The sequence below is a fragment of the Pezoporus flaviventris genome, unplaced genomic scaffold, assembly GCF_033815535.1.
Source record: "Pezoporus flaviventris isolate CSIRO_AGI_PZ_B2104156 unplaced genomic scaffold, CSIRO_AGI_Pfla_v1 ptg000096l, whole genome shotgun sequence".
In the NCBI taxonomy this organism is placed as follows: domain Eukaryota; kingdom Metazoa; phylum Chordata; class Aves; order Psittaciformes; family Psittacidae; genus Pezoporus; species Pezoporus flaviventris.
Window position 1 is genome coordinate 216,682 of NW_026892644.1, and position 19,852 is coordinate 236,533.

At 38.6% G+C, this 19,852-nt stretch overlaps 1 long non-coding RNA gene across 1 annotated transcript in view; it reads left to right on the top strand.

Moving 5' to 3' along the window:
• Positions 1 to 19,852, top strand: part of LOC133281178 (uncharacterized) — a 90,749-nt gene that overhangs the window by 61,372 nt on the left and 9,525 nt on the right. The window contains exon 5 of the long non-coding RNA XR_009747411.1: positions 19,440 to 19,517. This is a non-coding gene — a long non-coding RNA (uncharacterized LOC133281178). The remainder of the gene's footprint in view (positions 1 to 19,439; positions 19,518 to 19,852) is intronic.

Below are 19,852 nucleotides of genomic sequence, written 5' to 3' on the forward strand. Positions count from 1 at the left end.
AATGGGGGTGGGGAACTAAGCCTAGCCTAATACATTAACGGAATGTGTCCATATGTTAAAGCAGTTGTTAACAGCTGTACTCTATATTTCACTGAGGAGCCCTTGGCCATATGTAACCGGTAAGGACAGAAGGACACGAGAAAGGACATTCAAGTCCACACATTAAATCCCTGCTGACAAGCAAGTATTGCAGTGGAATATTTTCAGAGTCTGGCCAGTGCCCTTGCATGGAAAAGTCAGTTAGGGCTCACAAATACCTCTCACTGGGCAGAATTGTATTCTGACCTTGTTTAAGAAGATTTAAAACTGGTACAGTTTCAGGAACAACAGTCCTTTGGGTCTTCAAACACATTTCAAACCCTTCTGCCACAAACAGACACCAAGTAGTGCTGACACAGACTGTCACAAAACAGAGGTATTCCCCCTGATTTACAAGGGCTGAGTTCATGTTGCAGAGGACAGTTTTCTACCTCTTCCTATATGAATATGCCAGCTACATCTGTGTGCTGTTGCAAACGTTTAGACACTTGAGTGTCTTCCTCTGGATATAGCTAAAATCTTTTATTTATTTAGAAAAATATGTGCTACAGTGTTATGAAGTCTAAGAATAGGACTGAAACTTTTCTGATTAACACAAACAGTTTGGTCTTAGGTGTAGGGGAAGGAGGAACAGTTAGAAAATGAGCAGGGGGAAATAGCAAAAGAACATTTTGTGTACTTTTCCATTGAAGATATAGCAGGGTTTGGAAGGTTTTTTTTAATCTGTTGTGTTAGCTTAATCCACAGGGAACTCATTTTGAAATTAAATATACCAAAGCATTTATGATTTACAAAGAGGGAAAAAATAAAAGCCTCAAAAAATATCTTGTGTTTGATCTATTTGTTGCTATGAAAATATTGACAAAAGGCTGAAGAATGGCCTTCATTTAGCTTATTATTGTTGGCTTGCTTTAATGCTTTCTTATTAAGGGCAAACTCCCATAAGATGTGAGATTAACTCTTTCACAGTTGCGCAGGAGTAAAAGATGGGGACTTCAAACGTAAAACTCCTCTAAACAATGATTCTAAACTAGGTAATCTGTGATTCCTACTCAGAAAAACGTAATGTGGCAGAGGGAAGCTTTTAGAAGTAAAAAAGAACTTATATGGAACGGTTTGTGCAGAATTTATATTTCAAAATAGCTTTAAAAAGCAGCCTCCAATACAAAAACAGAAACATGGTGTTAATTAAGCAGTTCTGAAAGTGTTTCAGAAAACAAATACTTTATGGGAAGGAAAAAAAAGAACATAAAAGTCTTACTCTTGAGTGTGCATATGTAAAATAAGCATCTGTCTTCACTGAAGTGTGAACTACAGACCCAACTCAAGTGTTACTGGGACCTTAACTTCATTTACCCACAAAAACCTCTAGTTTTGTGGAGTGGTTAGTGCTTTTCACTTGAGTCAGCTAGTCCTTCAGGAGCCTGTTTCGAAGAGCAAGTGCTACTGATGTTTAAATTGGTAATGCAATAGAGAAGTGGCAAGCGACTTCAAACTTGAGTTAACGCAGTGCATCAGCTGCTAATCCAGTCATGCTGTGCTGCTAATCAAATCATCCTGGTAGTCCAAGGGCTGATTTTCAGTGTAGTCATTGTCACACAAGTAAGAACTAGGCTGAAGCCCATGCTAGAACTGCATCTTAGCAGAACATACCCAAACCAGCTTCTGGCTGGCTGGTCTGCACCCCAGGCACTGTCTGGATGTGGTAGTACAAGAGGTCAGCCTCTAAGGCAGATAAACCAGTCCCTTGTGAACACCATGCTGCAGTGGCTACGCTGCTGCTGATGCTACCTGTGCTCATTAGCTTGAAGCCTGCTTAGGTAGCTGAAAACTCATTGAAATTGTCAGGAGAATCATTACCTAGCTCTGGGTTAGTATCATGATGCCTGGTGTTGCAGGGAAGGCAAACCTGAAGTTTAAGCTGTCTGTTGTCGCTTGACAAAGAAACAGATGTTACTGTTGCCACCCCAGAATTCCTAAAAGAAATTGCTAATTTGAACTACTTATTCCATTCTATTCACATTGAATTAGCATTAATAATGAAGCTAATTGTACTGTTATCACTGTAGAATCCGAGGGAGCCTGTTGGGCAGAATGTCGCATGAACAGGAATGTCTGTTGGGATATTTAATTTCATCTCCCTTGGCAGTGTTTGATTGTTCTCTTTTGTACATTTACTGTTAACTGTTAGTGGTCTGGATAACTTTGTGGAATAGGTAGAATTTGGTCCAGGCCAGCACAAAACATGCAGATGTCACTACCTTAAGAATGACAACATGCAGGGGAGAGAATCCAGGGAGTTAGCATTTCACTCCAGTGACCTAAGATATTCACCTTTTCCTTCCCAGAATTTCCCACCAGGCTATGGTTATTTATACTGACCAATACACTTCCATGCCTCTGTAATTAGAAGTAAATTTCAGGATTGCTACTTAGACTGCAAGGACCTGATCCTGCAAAGACATATCTCCTTTGGGCCATCTGTGTAGTCTTGTTTGAAGACTGTTTGCGCAGATGAGCAGGACCTGCTCTTCCTTGGCACGTCACGAGCCTTTCATCACCATCTCACATCAGATTTTGACTGATGCCTTGGTCTCAGTAGGTACAGAGCTCCTAGCATTAAAGACTGTACTCTTGCAATACTTGCACTGTGCATTGTGTTATGCTTACTTTATCAGAGTCAAATTAAGAGGCATGGGTTTTGATTGGCTTGCTATAGGGACACAAAAGGAAGTTATGGTATCGGTAATAAAGCTCCTAATAAGCAGTAAACTTGTGCTTGGAGTTGTGGACAAGAAATACCACTTCCATGCAAAACTCATTTGGTGTGAGGGTTCTTTTTTTTTTTTTCCTCAGTTTCTTTTTATGTTGTATTATTTTTTAGCTTTGGGGTTGTGGGGTGGATTTCTTTGTCTCAGGAACCTGTAGTTTTTAAAATATAGGGCGACATTTGTTTATTAAAACAATTGTTTGTCACTGCAACTGGTCTTAATAAAATGATGAAGAGAAATGTATATAAAGAGTCATATTATACCATATACTGGTAAATCCAGTACTTTTAAACTAACAAGAAAGCACTCTGGGGGTTGTTATTGTTCTAGTTCATTTTATTCCAGATAATCTTTACAACTTTAGCTTTATCCAGGTTCACAATCAAAAATCACAGTGCTTATATGCTCACAATTGTATCAATCTGACTCTCTTGCTCATATAAAGCTCCTCCATTAGGAAATAGATTTGTAAAAAATAGACACAGAGCTATATATTAAAACCCCAGGTGTAGTATTTGTGATTCTCCACAAAGTATTTTTCTGCTCTTCTTTTCCCAAACTTCACTCCGACAGGCAGAAACTACAACTAGAGAAAATATTGCAGTGACCCTGAGGTGACGTGATTAACCATTTAATGGAAATGTTGGGGTTTTTTTACAGTTTTGCTGTGTTAGAGTTTGAGGTGGGGCAGGGGATATTATTCTAGGATCAGCATATATAATTTCCAGAATTTACCAGTGGTTGAGGAATACTTCACCAAAGAAGGAAGCCCAATGACAGAAACTGTGCTGACAAAACTTAGGATTTTTTCTCTTTCTCTACCAATTTAATAGTAGAATCACAATTAAACTAAACTAATATTTCTTTACTGATTAAAAAGTTCTAAACTTTAGAAAAAAAGTGTCAAAAAAAATGTGCCATAATTCACATGCTTAGTGTTTTTTTATTCCAGTTACTTGATTTTCAGTATGATTTCTAAATGTTTCTGCCAATTTTGCTGGGATTTTTTTGACCTTTATTCTCATCTGTCTGTAATCATCTTGCTTTTACTTTCCTATTTTACCTTTCTTCTTTTGCTGCTTACTGTCCTTGCTTCCTGCGTTCCTAAATTAATTGTCACTTTTTACCTTACAGTTTTATGCACAGCATGTAGACTCTCCTGTTTTTAGTGCTATTAAGGAAAGCTCCTCAAAACATAAAATACTGTAGATTTCTTACAGAATACAATTATTCCAATTCTAACATACAGCAAACCAAAGCTGCTAAGTTATATGGCTGTAGACCACTCGTGCCTATGCAGATGGTATTATTCCACACTGGTTTCCCTCTCTTACAAGCCGTTTGTGACCAGAAGACTGGGGATGCTTGAAGTATTCTGCATCAGCTTGCTAACAGGTGCCAAACAGCACAGAGATTCACACTGTCATGAACTAATATAATACCCCTCATGGAAGTGAGTCCAAGCCATTTGTTTCATCAGCTTTGAAAGCTGCAGTGTAGAGGAGATGACTGGAAAGTATTATTTGAAGGAAAATAACTGCTTCAAACCCTAAACCCAGATTGTGGGTTTTGTCTTTTTGTCACCAGTTTTGTCTTTTTAATTCCAGTTCTTCAAATTTAAGGGCTAGAACCAGCTTCTCTTTCAGTCCCTCCTGAGGTAGCTTTGGTTGCTCTAGAAAAGTAGTTGTGATGGAGCCAGTGGGGATGGCACTGCAAAACTTCTAGAAGTCGATGTGATTAGCTCCAAGAACAGCAATGGGCAGCAGTCTTAACAGGAACCCTGCAGTCCACCCACAGGTGCCTCACTTAGGTAATGTAACTGTGCCTCTGCCATACCTCCGTAATATTTTTATTTAAATTGAAAAGTAGGATGTGTAGACCCTGATTCTTCAAATGTCGGCAGGTGAAATGCAGTGTATTCTTCCCAGGAGCTCATGCAAACATTTTTTTCCTTCATCTTTGTCTTGCCGTGTTTAAGTTTGCAGCTGCTGGATTCTGCTTTGAGTTTCAAGTTCAAAGGCACTCAGGCACTCTTTGTGAAATATCACAGAAACCACGGAACTTCACCTGGCTTTGCAAGGAAATCTTGTCAAACCACAAGTTTCCCACACTTCCAGTTTTAGCTCAGAGCATTTTTTCTCCCAGCTCAGATTCAACTTAGCTTTAGTCTGAAGGATCACGACCCTTAGCGAACTTCTTCATGAACTTTGGCCTGCTTCCAAATTTGTGACAAAGCTCAGAATTCTTTCCACAATTTGGGGGTTTTGTAATGAAAGCAGAGGACAACTGTAATCAGCATTGCTTTTAACTCAGTGGGTTTAGAGATGGGTCGTAACCTTTGAATACAGCATCTGTGTAGTAGTAAGCTTGGCAGGCATTCGGGTTTTGACAGGTCTGTTCAAGTTCTGAAAGAGGAGTCCCACCTGTTGTCACAGCAGTGCGGCAGATTGCTAGCCCCGCCACAAAGACATGGGACGCTGCAAAACATGTCTCGGAGAAATAACATCTCCTGTGGAACACAGAGGGCTATATTGTGTTGTAAGAGACAGCCTTCATGCAAGCAGTGGAGGGGGTCATTTAGCAGCTGGACTCTTCAGACCTGTCTCTCTCAGGCCTTGCTGTAGCACAGTCTGGAGCGGGACCCCCACCATATGTTAACAGCATCGCACATGTGCCTGTCCTGGGCAGCTCTGGCTCCGCCAAGGGTACAGACTGTTCTAACAATTCTCCTCCTGTCCTTTTATATGTACGCTAGAGGTCTAAATGGCTCAAACAAATCACCTTTCACTTGCTGTACCTCTTACTTGCTTGTAAGAGAATGGTCAGTATGTAGCTTGGAAATTTCTCACATGTAGAAAAGCACAGAGAGATACAGTCTTACCAGCAAATGTGTCACAGTCATATGTAAACTATAGGCTAAATTCTTCCCTTTCCTGAGAACATTTTACCCTGCTCTGTCTGGGGAGCTCAGAGTAGTTTTCTTTCAGCATGGTAAGGCACACTGGCTTTCTCCCTTTTCCCACCAAGGGATAAAGTTTCAAAAGAAACTTCTCCAGGCTGTTTTTCCAGGAAGCTGCTTCACTCTCCCACCTGTACTCTTGTACTCTGGGAAGGGTTACCTAACTTTGGCTTTTGAGGGCCAGCCATTTCTTCCATTCAGTTGCCTGTTTTGTGACCTGGTTCATTACATATCAAGTAGCAGCATCACACTGCATGCAAGTCTTTGTAAGAAAAGAGGAACAGAGATGCATTGCTTTAGCCCAATCTCTTCTAAGGTCAATGTAGCTGTATGCCTGTGTTTTCAGCATGCCTATCTATGTAATTAGTCCTTACCTGTTTTGTTGGTTTAAGTTCTATATTAAAAGACACTCAAATAGAAAGTTTCATTGAAATTAATAATTTTTTTATTATATAATTCAAATGTTTCTTTAAAACCTATATTCCCCTTTTCAAATTTAACATTAGCCCAGCTGCTTTGCTTGTTTTGTATCATTAAAAAATGTAAGCAAAAAATCCCCTCAGCCATTTTTCATTTATAGGAGGGTGACAAAAACATAGGTTTTCTGTATTAAAAGTTGGTGTAGGTTGGTTTGTGTAGGTTTTGTTTTGTTTTTTTTTACAGTCAGGGAACAGTGCAGAAATGTCTGAATCTCTAAACCTGAAATTCGGCAGGTACTTAAATCTTTAATGAGTAGCATGTGCTTTGCAGTTTTTCCTGAAGATTTGCTCATTTGCTTCTTAGGATACATCGGTTGCTAATACTTCTATGAGCAGTCAGGTGGGCACACACACAAAGAAAAGGAAACAGGCTTATTCTTGGGGCTTTTTTCTTTCATCAGCTATGGTATTACTTTGTTCTGCATTTGCTGTCCCTAGCTTATTACACATTAGATAGTTAAATTTGAATGAATTTTGAATTTGAATCTGCAGAGATGGAGGTAGGCTCCATTCTTTAAAAGTTCATTTGCTGATTTGTGTTGCAAGTGCTTTAAAAGCTGTGCTGAAGACTGTGAAGTTGCTGGAGCTCTAATAGAAAACATTAATGTCTGGACTTTCAGGGGAAGAATGTGGTTAAGATTATAGAGACTGAGTCACTGTCAATGGGTGGTCTTTGAGTCCATATGGCACACAGTAGACAGGGGCACAGCAGAATCTGTGCTCAGATAGGTGACGAGCTGTGCTCTCCAAAGTGAAAATGTTTGAAAAGGGCTGCCCTACACTATATTTTGCCTGCACAGGGGTAAAATACTGTCAGGTTGCTTCTTAGTGCAGCTTTGTTTTAACTTTGCTACAAAATAAGATAAAGGGTTTGCTTAGAAGCTCGGTCGTCATCGTGCTACATGCTCCTTTTGGCTCCTCGGATTGCTTCTTTTCATTCGGCGCATTTTCATTGTTCTGTTAGGCTTTTAATGAGACAGTTACAAAATGTCTGCCTCACTCTGACCGCCATTTTGTAGCCTGATTTTTGGATAATGAAGACTGTGAGAAATAGAAAATAAACAGCGTGGTATGGAGGAGATTTCAAAAGGAGTAAAAAATCTGCATGTTTTATTTAGACGCTTAATTGTTGCTGACTGGCTGCGTTTAAACAAGCAACTTTACAGTGTCTGGAAGAAAACCAGCTCCCGAATTTGAGGAGCTGACCTTGGGTAGATGCCATTAACTGTTCTTTTCTATTGGCACGAACGTGCTGCTGGCAGGGTCTCCCTGTAGCTGCAGTCACTCACCCAGCTCTGAATCAGAACCTGTTTACACTGTATTGGGCCACCAAATTACACCATTGTCATCATTTAACCCCAGCTGGCAAATAAACACCACACAGGCACTCACTCACACTTCCCTGGTGGGATGGGGGAGAGAAACTAAAAGTGAGAAAACTCCTGGGTTGAGATAAAGGCAGTTTAACAGGTAAAGCAAAAGCTGCATGCCACAAGCAAATCAAAACAACATTTGCCACTTCCCATCACAGGCAGGTGTTCAGCCATCCCCAGGACAGTGGGGTTTCATCATGTGTAATGGTTATTTGGGAAGGCAAACGCCATCATTCTGAGCGTTCCTCCTCTTTCTTCCCTCAGCTTTATATGCTGAGCATGGCGTGATATGGTGTGGGATATCCCTTGGGTCAGTTGGGGTCCAGCTGTCCCAGCTGTGTCCCCTTCCAGCTTCTTGTGCACCCCCAGTCCATTTGCTGGTGGGGTGAGGTGAGGAAATGCCTTGGCTCTGTGCAAGCACTGCTCAGCAGTAACTGAAACATCCCTGTGTTGTCAACACTGTTTCCAGCACAAATCCAAAGCACGGTCCCATACAAATGACTATGAAGAAAATTAACTCTATCTCACTCAAACCAGCAGAGCCTTTTATTCTTAATATTATTTGTAGCCCCTTCACTAACCACCATTTAATCTAGAATATGTAGGTTATTTAAAAAATAAGAATCATCAAAATACCTATGCTTAAGCTTCTCCCATAGAGCAACACATAATGTTGTTCAGAAAAAAAAAGGAGGGGAGGCTATGAATTTCATGAAATCAAGCTAAAAATGCACAATGGGAGTCGAAAGGACACTATGGAGTTGTTACTGTGGTCCTATGGATACAGTACTCACTGTGTGAGGAACTAATTTAGTGGCATTTACTTGGTTCCTTTATGAAAACCTCTGGTTTTTGCATATAACATAGGCAAAGGGGGAATAAGGAAGGGTGCTTTACATTCACAGTAGGGTGCAGCTTCGGAGCTGTTTAAAATTCTGCCATATCTTGGTGCTAATAGTTAAACCCAGTATCAGAACAGTTCTTCTATTTTTAAAATGCAGTCAATCATTTTAATACATTACACCCTTAGTGCCAAACACCTCAGAAAGTGGTGTGTACGGCAGTAAAGTTAAAGCATCTAAAACTCCTGTGGAGTCATTCTTCCTTTCTCACCCATACACATACAGTAAAATCTTAAAGCTGCAAAAGAAGTCTGAAATTACATGACAGAGAGTAAATCTTCCAAACAAGACTTATTTCCAGGTAGTTTGCTGTCATAGACTGAGCTAGGAAGGACAGAGATATTGCCTTACCTGACTCAAGTCTGTCTAGAAATACAGAATCTGCTTGTTCTTGGGTTTTGTTGGATACAACAGAAGTGTCTTGTACATTTGTTCTTCACCTACAAACTAAGGATTAATGCTTCCTTATCGTTAGCACTTGTAAATTACTTGGATGTTCCTCCAATATGCTGCAGGTACACCTATCGCTGTTATTAGTGATAAAATATGAATTACGTGACTCAGTAATGTTAATGGTGTATTAAATGGGAGAATTTTTAACACAATTTAAATAGAAAAGTAGCAGCACCGTATTTCACCAAATAACCAACTACAGTGACGGCATACCTGTATGTTACCTATATTTACAGTTCCATGTGGATTTTCTCATGGGTGAGGTTTTTCTTGTGTCAGTCATATTTTGAGAGTCACTTTCAGCCATTGTATTGATGAAAGGCTTTTTTTAAAGGGTCAGCAAGAAACATTGATGTTTTCAGCCATCAAACTGGTAGGACCATCAATTTGGACCAAACATGCCCGAAATAATCTCACGTGAATTACTAGTTAATTTCAAAAAATCTCGTTGCCCCAACAATAAATGAAGGGGGAAATTCTGAAAGAGATTTTCAGTTTCAGTTGAACAGTAACCTCCACAAATGTAGTTTTTATTCCATTTATGTAACAAAAAAATAACTCAATGCAAAACAAGTATAGCTGAGGTGAAATTGGAAACAAAGGAGCAAATTATCTGGGCTCAGATCATAGGTTACATAGGTAAGGCATCTGGATTTCCAGTCAATTCTCTGAAGGTGTAACTAGGAGTTAATAAGGTTTGCTTTCCTCTTACATAAGAGAATTTTTTACTCAGCGTCTGAGATCTAGGTTCCTTGGGGGATTAATAAGTGTTTTTCCATGAATTCAAAATAAGCACCTTGGAACTACCAGGCAGCTGATGACAGTACTTCCTAGCCTTATGCATTCATAACTGTAGTCGTGTATTTTTGCAATTTTTACATCTAAATACATCCTTACTAGGGAAAGCTGCCTCAGCAAGCAGAATATAAACATTCGCTCCAAGACTTCTTTAAAATGTTTACTGCTTTGATAAGCCATATATTAGGCAATATCTCAAAGGGTTTCTTTTAAAGTAGCAATAACAAGGGCTTATATTTTGTGTTTGTCTACTCTGCTGGGTCCCTTTCCATTACCTGCTTCATTTTAACAGGCAGCAAGCGTGTTCTGCTGCTTCCTTGAGATGCATCTGCAGTGCTGACATCTGGAAAGCAGCCATATGGGGTTCCACACATAGTTTTTGGAAGCACCATTTGCTGGTGGTGCGATCCGGAGCAGACAGCTCCTTTGGCAGAACTTTATTGCCATCTATTTTTAGTTGAACTCTTGTACATCAGATTACTGTGTGTGAGCTGCAAGAGTGTAGCTTGTAGACAGACGCTCCAAGAAGAAAGGAAGACTTCTCTGTGTGGTCGTTAAAGCGCTTGGAAGTGAATTATCTGCATGTACTTTCTGTGACCTGCCTCTGTCTCATTAGTATAACATTCAGAGTTGACAAAGAAACTGAAAGGAAAGTGGGTCTTGCACTTTCCTTTCTGTTATCCTCATGGCACATGGCAGCATATAATGAACTTTGGAGGACAGTGTTGGCCAGAATACTCCAGTTCTAAAATAGCAGAAATGAGGTACTCCACCAGCAGTGCACATATGATCAATGCGTCCTACAACAGAATTAATAACACTTTTATGGGATCTCTTAGCTGAAGTCTGCAGCTTTCCAGTAGTTCTAAGAAGAGGTCTTGACTGTTGTTTTGCTCAAAGCCAGGGAAAGGCCTAGTGTTTCCCTAACTCCTAGGGCAGTGGAGAGAATGAAAAACTAGATTCCTTGCAAAATTTTCCAGTCTCTGTGTAAAAAACTGCCTTTTGCAGAGGCTTGCAGAAGCAGCTTGGTTTTAGTGGTGTTGGTACTCATGCTTTTGTAACTTATTGCACATTTCTATGTCAAATAAGTAAGTATATGTGTTTATAGTTCATCATACTTAAACACACAGGGTAAAAATGAAAGACTTAGGCCTCTTAGTAGCATATGTTAGTGTATGTTTTGGAATTTATCCTGCAGTTCCATGCATTGCTTGTTGAATGGTAGAGGACAGGCTGTCATGGTGGAGTGTATCAAGTGCCTGATTCTTTTCTGAGCCTTTTCTGAAAAGGAGATTTTGGATATAGGAACAGCAGAGCACTGAAAACCCAAAGTTGTATTTGAATTGCCATTTGTGAAAAATATGTTATATCTTTACTAAACAATTGTTTTAAGCTCATGGAGAATCTCCATGAAAAATGTAGTTTTCTTTTATGAAGATGCTTGGGCATATTTTTAATTGATTTTTTTTTTATTATTATTGCTATTTTTAAGTAAGACCTTTCTCCTCTAAATGCAGATTGCAAGTCTTTACAAGCAGGTTGCAAGCAATTAGTTTACACAGTGTTTGGACTCTGAAAAGGACTTTACAGATCAGCAGTGGTTAGGAATGTAAGCTAGTGCCAGGTGAATGGGCAGCTTTCATTCCTTTCCCATAGCTAAAGTGAAAGGGTCAGAAATGATCACATCGGGTTTTTAAACAAAATTGTAAAAATCGCAGTGTCCATGTTTCCAGAAGCAAAAAAGCTTGATAACATTCAGCATCAGCTGTGTTAGCCTTCTTGTCTTGATGACGGCTTACATCAGTATTTCTTGTCTGATCATTGCTTCTTGACATTACTTTACCAAAGACATTCAGTTAAAAGATCTCAGGGAGAGGACCTCAGACAAATGCCAGTATTTAAAAGTCATTGCCATTGTTTCCCTTTGATGTTAGATACCTGTTTTCATGTAGCAAGGAGCTTTTCTTATGCCTACTTTATCAGGTCCCAGTTATGATAATGTGTAGCTTGTGTAGATACACTTAAGTATAGTCTGGTATATAGTATATATAGTTGAGTATCCGGACACAGCTATAAACCTTTAAAAATTACATTTCATACTATACCAGTCTTCCTATCTATATGTTGATTGTTTTTGAGTAACAGACCATTCTGAGAGACCTTCTGTTATTAAAGAAGATATAAATGAAGTATTTGTGTGTTCTCACATGCCTTATTAAACAATCCTGTGTCTTATGTTCACATCTTACTCTAGATATTGCAAAATACTTAGTTTACTTACTTCATCATTTATCGTGCAGTGTGGATAGTTGAAGTCATGGCAATCCTATTCATCCTTTCTACTTTAATAATTGGTAGTAGGTTATGTTTATGTCAAAACGATCATAGTTTATCTTACATGAATTACCATGTAGGTGAGTGTTATATTGTTACGCAAAGCTTAGATGTTTCATTATTGATAGAAAGTGATGTTCCTTTCTTAATGGGCTGTTTATTTGGAACATTCAGCGTTACAGTTGTCTTTCCAAATACAATTATTTGGGGCTTGGTTTCTTTTTTAGAAACTAAAGATCAAACTAGCAAAACATATTGGCAATCCACCCCCAAACTTGGATTACCAAATATATTGGTAATCCACCACCAAACTTTGCAGGTTCCTGGTTTTCTACCAGCCCAACACTTTGCATAGACAGTATCAGCTGTCTTTGGAGGAAGCAGACTAGCGTGCCGCAAAAGACTGTAAAGTCATTAAGGAATTCACCAAGTCTGAGAGACTTTTGTGCTGAACCTTTGCATTTGCAAGTTCTCTTTCATGTGACACTTTTCTGTGAAAGTTTGTTTACAATTATCATTAAAGTATTATACATTCAAAATGTCTCCTACCGGACTGGCTCAGTCTGCCTTCACTGAAATCAGCCACACAGTCCAGCTGACAATGGAGCACTTTCAGTTTCCAGCATTGAGATTACAGTGTGTTCTGGGATGATAGACCCAGTGCATATGTCCCAGTTTATCATCCTCATTTTATTTAAGATTGTTTGATTTTTTTGGCTTGTTTCTGTAAAAAGTTCTTTCTATGCACTGTCAATACTGCAAGACAAAGAAAGTAGGAAACTTGTATATTAATATTTACACAGCACCATAAAAGAGTGTGAAAAATGTGCATTTGACAACATAATTAGTATCCAAATTAAAATTATCAGAACTATGGATATGTAAAATATATGGACAAGGAAATATTTATGTTAGTAGGGAACCAAGCTTTTAGATTTCTTAGGTGTTTTGTGTTTAAATATTCAACTCTGATGATTTATAAATGATGGATTTTTTTTTTGTTTGGCTTTTTTTTTTTTCCTTCCTTGCTTATATATTTTGCAGGGTCTGATTTTCTGGCCACAATAAAGCAGGCAGAATTACTTGATGTTGAGAACCTTGTTAATTTTATGGCCCATTTTCACATGGAGATCAGCTTTTATTTCCCTCTCACTCTTTATTCTTGATTCAGTTGTTAGTAAGGTTTACCAAGCAAAAACACTGGATGTATTATGGGAAGAAATCTAATCAATGCAGCACCAAAGGACAGTCCTTCAGAGTTCTCCCTAGTGGCTGTGAGCCAGACTAGAGGTTACTATGAGGTTACTCTGTCTGACTTTAACCAAAATACCCATCTACTTCTGAAAAGGCTGCCAGCAGCCTTGTGCATGTGTAACAGAAGCCTCATTAATACAAGCTTCCAATATATATACACCTGTTATACTAGCCCCCAGCACAGAGCCTGTGTTTCCTATTTTAAACACCTCGCATGTTTGTCTGCATTCCCTTCTGTCTGCAGTTGCTCTAGTGTGGTACTGCAAGAACAACTCATATTCAGTACCTCCAGGGAATGTAGAAAGCTAAATAAAGTTGTGGCAGATGTCAGTGGACTTTGCCAAACACTGTTTTTCAAGTTAGATAGTTTGAGAGATTCATTAGTTAATCCAGACTTCATGATACACAAGTAACCTCATTAGTAGTGTCTTCAGTGGATTTCTGTAGTGCCTGCTCCTTCTTCAGTTATTGTTGCAGAGAACTGCACTGACGTATGTGTGGAAAACACAAAACTCTGCTCCTCACCTTCCTCCCAGACCCTAATCTTCCTGTTCATGTACAGAGTTTAATAGAGTTGAATTATTTGAAAGATAATAGCACTTCCTCAGGGCTTTTACCTGTTTTGACTCTCTGTTCTAATAAATCATTTGACAGCAACATGACCCTAAGATAAACTTTTCCCCTTGCATGAAATATTTGTTCAGCACATTCCAGAATACGGGTTTACCTGAAAAGTTACGTATCTTTTTTGCTAAAGACAAAAAAGAAACTATCAAAAGCGGTATCAGATGCAACTGCTGATTCAGCACAGGAGCAAAACCTTAGCATATCCACTGAGCCGTGCACTTTCTGGCTACCTAGCTTTGTTTTCCAGACCAATGCACTGAAAATCATGTATGTCAGTACTTCTTGTAGACCCTTGCCGTATGTTGTGTGAGAGCAGTAAGTTTGCTTCATGTAGTTCTCAAGCAAAGTATACTGTTCCCCAGAGTAGGTCCAAAGATGATGCAGAGCTGGGATTTTCTCACCCAGAAGCTGGCAACATGTTCTTAGCTGCACACAGGTGGGTCCAGGGGACACCCTTCTGGTAATTGTGTGGCTCCTGCTACATCATGAAGTGGAGAGAAATTTCTGTAAGCAGGCACATCTGCTGTTGCTTTCACAGTTTTCATAATTGTTTTCACAATGCACAGTTAATAATGTCTGTGTGTAATCTTTGTTTCCAAAGCTTTTTCTGTGGAAATTTTCAGTAAGGAATGAATCCGAACACTAGATATTAGTGGCTAACAGTAGCCACTGTTAGCTACTAAATGTGAAATGTACTGCTCTGAATCAGAGAGATGCTGGAGAAACTGAATTAGCTGTACTTCTGTTTCAGCACCTCTCATCTGCGATGTTCTCCTTGTTCATATTGTGTGGCAGCATTTGGTTGTGAATTACAGCCTGAGTGGTGTAGGGCAATTTCAGTATACATGTGTATTAAAAAAAAAGCTTGAGAAACAGTCTCCTCAGTTAAAAATCTGAAGAACCTGAGAATTGACACTCTGGAGCTGACCAAGGGTCTGTCTGGCTTACTGTCTTGTTTCCAGCAGTGATTAGTAGACTGTTAATGTTATGGAAGAAATACAAGTGGTGATATGCATAAGGAATAAATAGGCAAAAGTGCTGTGGATATTCAGGTTAGTCACACTGCATGTGGAAAATCACCCTAGGCTATAGTTGCCATAGGCCAGAACATTCACACTAAAACCTGCAATTTGTATGATTGGGTTCACAGTAACATATTTTAGCATGCAGGCCTGCACAGTGTATCTTGTCAAACACCAGACATGTCTGGAGTTAAGTACATGTATTCCAGCCATTTGCTAATGATCTAATTGTGTGAACATTCATCTTCAGTGACAGTAAATGCAAGATTGTTCAAATACAATCAATAACTAACTTAGTCTTAATGCTTCTTTACATAATGGTTTTGATTTGACTTGATTGTTTCCATATTATTTCAGCATAAACCCCATTCTTTTAGTCTTTGCAGGTGTTTTAAGGACTTTGTTGTTGGTTGAAGTAGTATCATGTCACATAAATTTGCATTTTGCATAGAAGTGTTTTAATAAAGGCGCACAGTCAAGCTATAGAGCTTACAGATACATGAAACAGTGGTAGTTACCACACCTGGGATGTCTTATGGCAGTTACGAAATTATTCCAAAAAAATATTCATAGCAAACACTTTCCTAAAATAGGATTAGTGGTGCAACCTCATCGAGATCCTACTTCAACCCTATCCCTTGCATTTTAGTAAGTTTCACCTGTGAAACGGCAGCCCTGTAACTGCATTTGACCACAAATACTATTCTATGCTTTTCATTGTTCTACTTTCACCGAGATTATCTGAACAGGTGAAGCAGAAATGAGTTACAATTTTCCAAGGTCTATTTAGGAGATAGTTCTTTTCTTTAAAGTTGAATTAAGTTCCTTGAAGTTAAAAAATAAAAGCATCAGACCCAGCAAGCTAACACTGAAGACACTAGATTGTTCAATGACCATTTAGAGCTCAAATCAGGTTTTGTTAAATACAATTCCTGTTTCAAGAGAGCAAGTATTAACCATTTTAAAGGAATAAAACTAGCCTGGTCTTGATGCTGGAGGTTATAATTCTGTAATGGGCAGCATAGGCCTGTATTTCCAGTTGGGGTTAGGTTGCCTTTTAGCAGTCTATCTCTCTGAACAAATGCTTTAGTCCATGTGAAACAGAAATGAGCCTGTCAGGAGTGCTATTAGTTGAGTAAGTTCAGTAGGTTTTTTTAGCAGTAGTAGTAGAAACTCGGAGCGAGGCTTTTCCTGTGGGAAGCCAAGAAAGTCACTTTTTGAAAGTTTCATGTGATACATTATTAAAACCTAGTTGCTATAAGCTGTGTTACTATTGTGACTATGTTTCTGAAAGGAAACATTTCACTAAAGAGAGCCACTCAGCGAGTGCTTTTTATTCTTCATAGGAATTTGCTGCTAGTTTCAGTTCTCGAATTTTCCAATAGAAAAGCAAGTATTTTCAATCCATGACTCAGGTGTCATACACAGGGATCTTTGGATATTGGAGAGGAAAAATGTTAAAACTCCTCAAAAAAGATTGGTCAGCAGCCTGACCAGTACAGGGAAGAGGAGGAGGAATGGAGAACCTGTAAGGCCTGTGAAAATTTGCACAATAGTCTAGTTAAGGCTAACTGTAAATTACAGCTTACTGCATGGAGGAAATAATTCTTGTAGAAACGGAGCAATGGGCTTCCACTTTCTAGAAGTCAGCTAAGAGGTAATGTAGGTTCAAACCTACTCCCCTTGATGGCAAGTCTTCAAGAAAATACTTGCATGGTATTGTTCAAGTGGTCAAAAACACCCCAGCAGCAGAGTTCTGGTCAGTCATGTTGTTTTGGGAGTTTTAATTAATTAGACGGATAATTTCTCCTTTCTTGCCATTAAGTAAACATCTTGCATTGCTTTACAGTGAACTGTGGCTTTTCCGTTTTAGTGAACATTATGTGTCAGTTGTACTTTTGGTGTTTTGCATTGCACTACTGTCATTGTGTGTAAGAACTACTTTTAGGTAATCATGAGTTAAAACACCAATTCTGTTGTATTGAAACCTGCTATTGTAAAAGGGTGGCTTTTCCTACTGGCCTTCAAAAATATATACTCAAGTTAAGCTAAAACAGGTAAATTGATTTGCTTATTAATCCTTGAGGTTATCACTAGCACCTTTTTTGGTGCGTTGTATAGTGAGGAATGACTAGCTCTGTGACTTAGACTAAAACTAGATGTACACTTGCTTAACTGTCTCAGTGTGTAGATACTGAGTGCAAAGAACAATTTTACTCTCTGTTCTAAATATGCATTATCATTAGTTCACTGACTCTCAGGCTGTAACACTTTGCTGTCTCAAATACTGTAGTTAACACACTCCTGCTGCTTGCCTTCTCTTTTTGCTTTTACTCACAATGTTAAAATACAGTTCTTGCTAAGAAAGGTCATATTTGTTGCTTGGGAAACAATATATCTGATGTTCAGTAATACCCAATTTCAGAATTATACATAGCATCTTTAATTTCAATTCTGTATTCAAGTCCTTGAAACGTGGGCATAGTGCATTTCAGAAAACAGGAACAAGTTTAATATGGTGCTTCTTGTACGTTCTCATGTTTCAGCATAAGTCATATCTGGGGAACTGCTGCTCTTCTGTGATAAATCTAAAAGTGAGGGTTTACTTATTAACTCTCTGGAGGAGGAATTTAAGATCCAATCATGAAAACACTGACATGACTGAGTAAAGTTTTTCACATCTAAACACCTGCAGGGTTGTAGTCTACTGTAATAATGAAATAGTCTGAAAACCATGTCTATAAAGTCTCAGTGTAGCACTGTGTCAACACATACTCTTCATACAGCTTTAAAGTAGTCATGTTTGAACAGTTTCTTTATCTGTAGCTTTTCTGTCCCATCTTGTGTCTGGACTTTTTTCTGCATGTGGGTTCCCATTGGCCGCATGTCTGACTGAAGCTGAAGATTATTTTTGTGTACAGTACCTATATTCTATTTTAAGGAAAAATACACATGTATATTTCTTCTTTATTAATAAACTGAGTGACAATTTAAAATAAATTATTTCAGCTGTTCAGAATGGTACACAGATGTACTAACACTTTCAGAGTAGGCTGAATTGTGAGCAAAGTATTTTGTCACCAAAGGAGCAGAAGAAGAGAAACTGGTCTCTGATCACTAAGGCAAAATAAAGCAGTACTGAGATGGTGGCTTTGAGAAAAATAAGCCAGACTATTCTGGTACTTGGGTGAATTATGGAAGCAGCAACAAAAGAGAGGGAAAATCTTACCAAAGGAAAAATGTGGGGAAAGCATAAAGGTATACTGTGGAGTGCAAGAGCAATACTGAAATAGGTAGGGAAAAAAAAAAACAGAAAATCAGTCTGGGACATAAATTAAAAAAAAAAGGGGGGGGGTGGGGCTTCTAAAAGCCATAACATAATTGATATCTTCACAGCTTCATAGAAAGAGAGGATAGGAATAAGAAGTGAATAGGCATTGGTATGAATTGGGAAATGCCAAAAGGGAGGTGTCTTTTTGTTGGAGGAAAGCAATATTCCAAGAATATTTGATGGGGTGTTGAATATATGCAAGTTTTGAGGTCATTATGGAGAAAAGTAACCTTTCTTCAAAAACCATCAGCAGAATTAGCTGTAAAAAACTAGAAGCATTAAGACGTGAATAGATTAAGTATTCAGTCTGCTGAATAGGCAGAGAACTGTCATAGCATCACTTCTGTGAGATTACCCAGAACAATTTATCAAGTGTTGTTTCACATTCCTCATAGTTCTATGACTATCACAATACAAGAAAACAGAAGTTATTTCACCAGATTATAAATACTTTTACATGTAATTAGTTGCGCCTGTATTTCACTGTAATCACAAAGGGCAGGCAGAGGTATTACTGACACAAACACATTATCAAAAAACATTAGTATCACTGGCTACTGAGACTAAACAGCTGAATACTACTATTTTATGATTAATTGATACGTAATGTATTGATGTCCATGCTTTGTTGATTAGTCGGAACACAGCTAATCTTTCTGCTGCCAATCAGTATAGCAGTTTTAAAGGACTGAAAACAACGCTGATATGCAGGAGTAAAGGCTGAAATATTTTTATCTGGTAACTTTTCTTTAAAATTGCTTGGCTGTAAAAGTAGAGGAGACCTTTTTAACTCAAAGCTTTCAAGGTCTGTGGCAGCTAAATTGAGTAGTGTCCAAAATCTGAAGTCATATTGCTTCCCCTGACGGTAAAGTCATCCCTCTACAAAGTGCCATTCATGCCCCATCTACCATCGATTAAGGCTTTCAAAGTAAGTTTGAAGTGGGACACTGGCCTTCTGTTGAAGCATATTCCTCACCTGCAGAAAAGAATTTGGAAGGCCTGCATTTAATGTCTGTGTGTCTGTTTCTCACTTTTTTCCCCTCATAATGCTAACATACAGATTTTATTATTTTTTTCTCCTTTACTTTTTGAAACAGAAAGAATAACATAGTGGGGAACCAAGCTGGAAGATTAAATAAGTGAAGACTGGTCATCTATGCAGAGGAAATGACAAGGTATGCATAGCAATCACACTGGAGATTCATTTCTTGCTGGTGCTTAGGTCTTCATGGTAGATTACTTCTGGCAATAAAATTTAAAAATAGTCCTCAGAAACCTAGAAAAAAATGTTTTTAAAAGAGCTTTTTTCTTCTGTTTGATTGCCAGAGTAAGCAAAGTGAGTGTTTATGTCTTTAGAAATATCTTTAAGATACATCTTTAAACTCATTACTATGCTGAATTGGAGTTGTATTTCTACAAGTAAATGACAGTCACATTCATGAATTAAGGGCTTTTTTGGCAGAGGCCAATAAAAACAACCCTTCTCCCAACACCAAGCTGAAATCCCTCC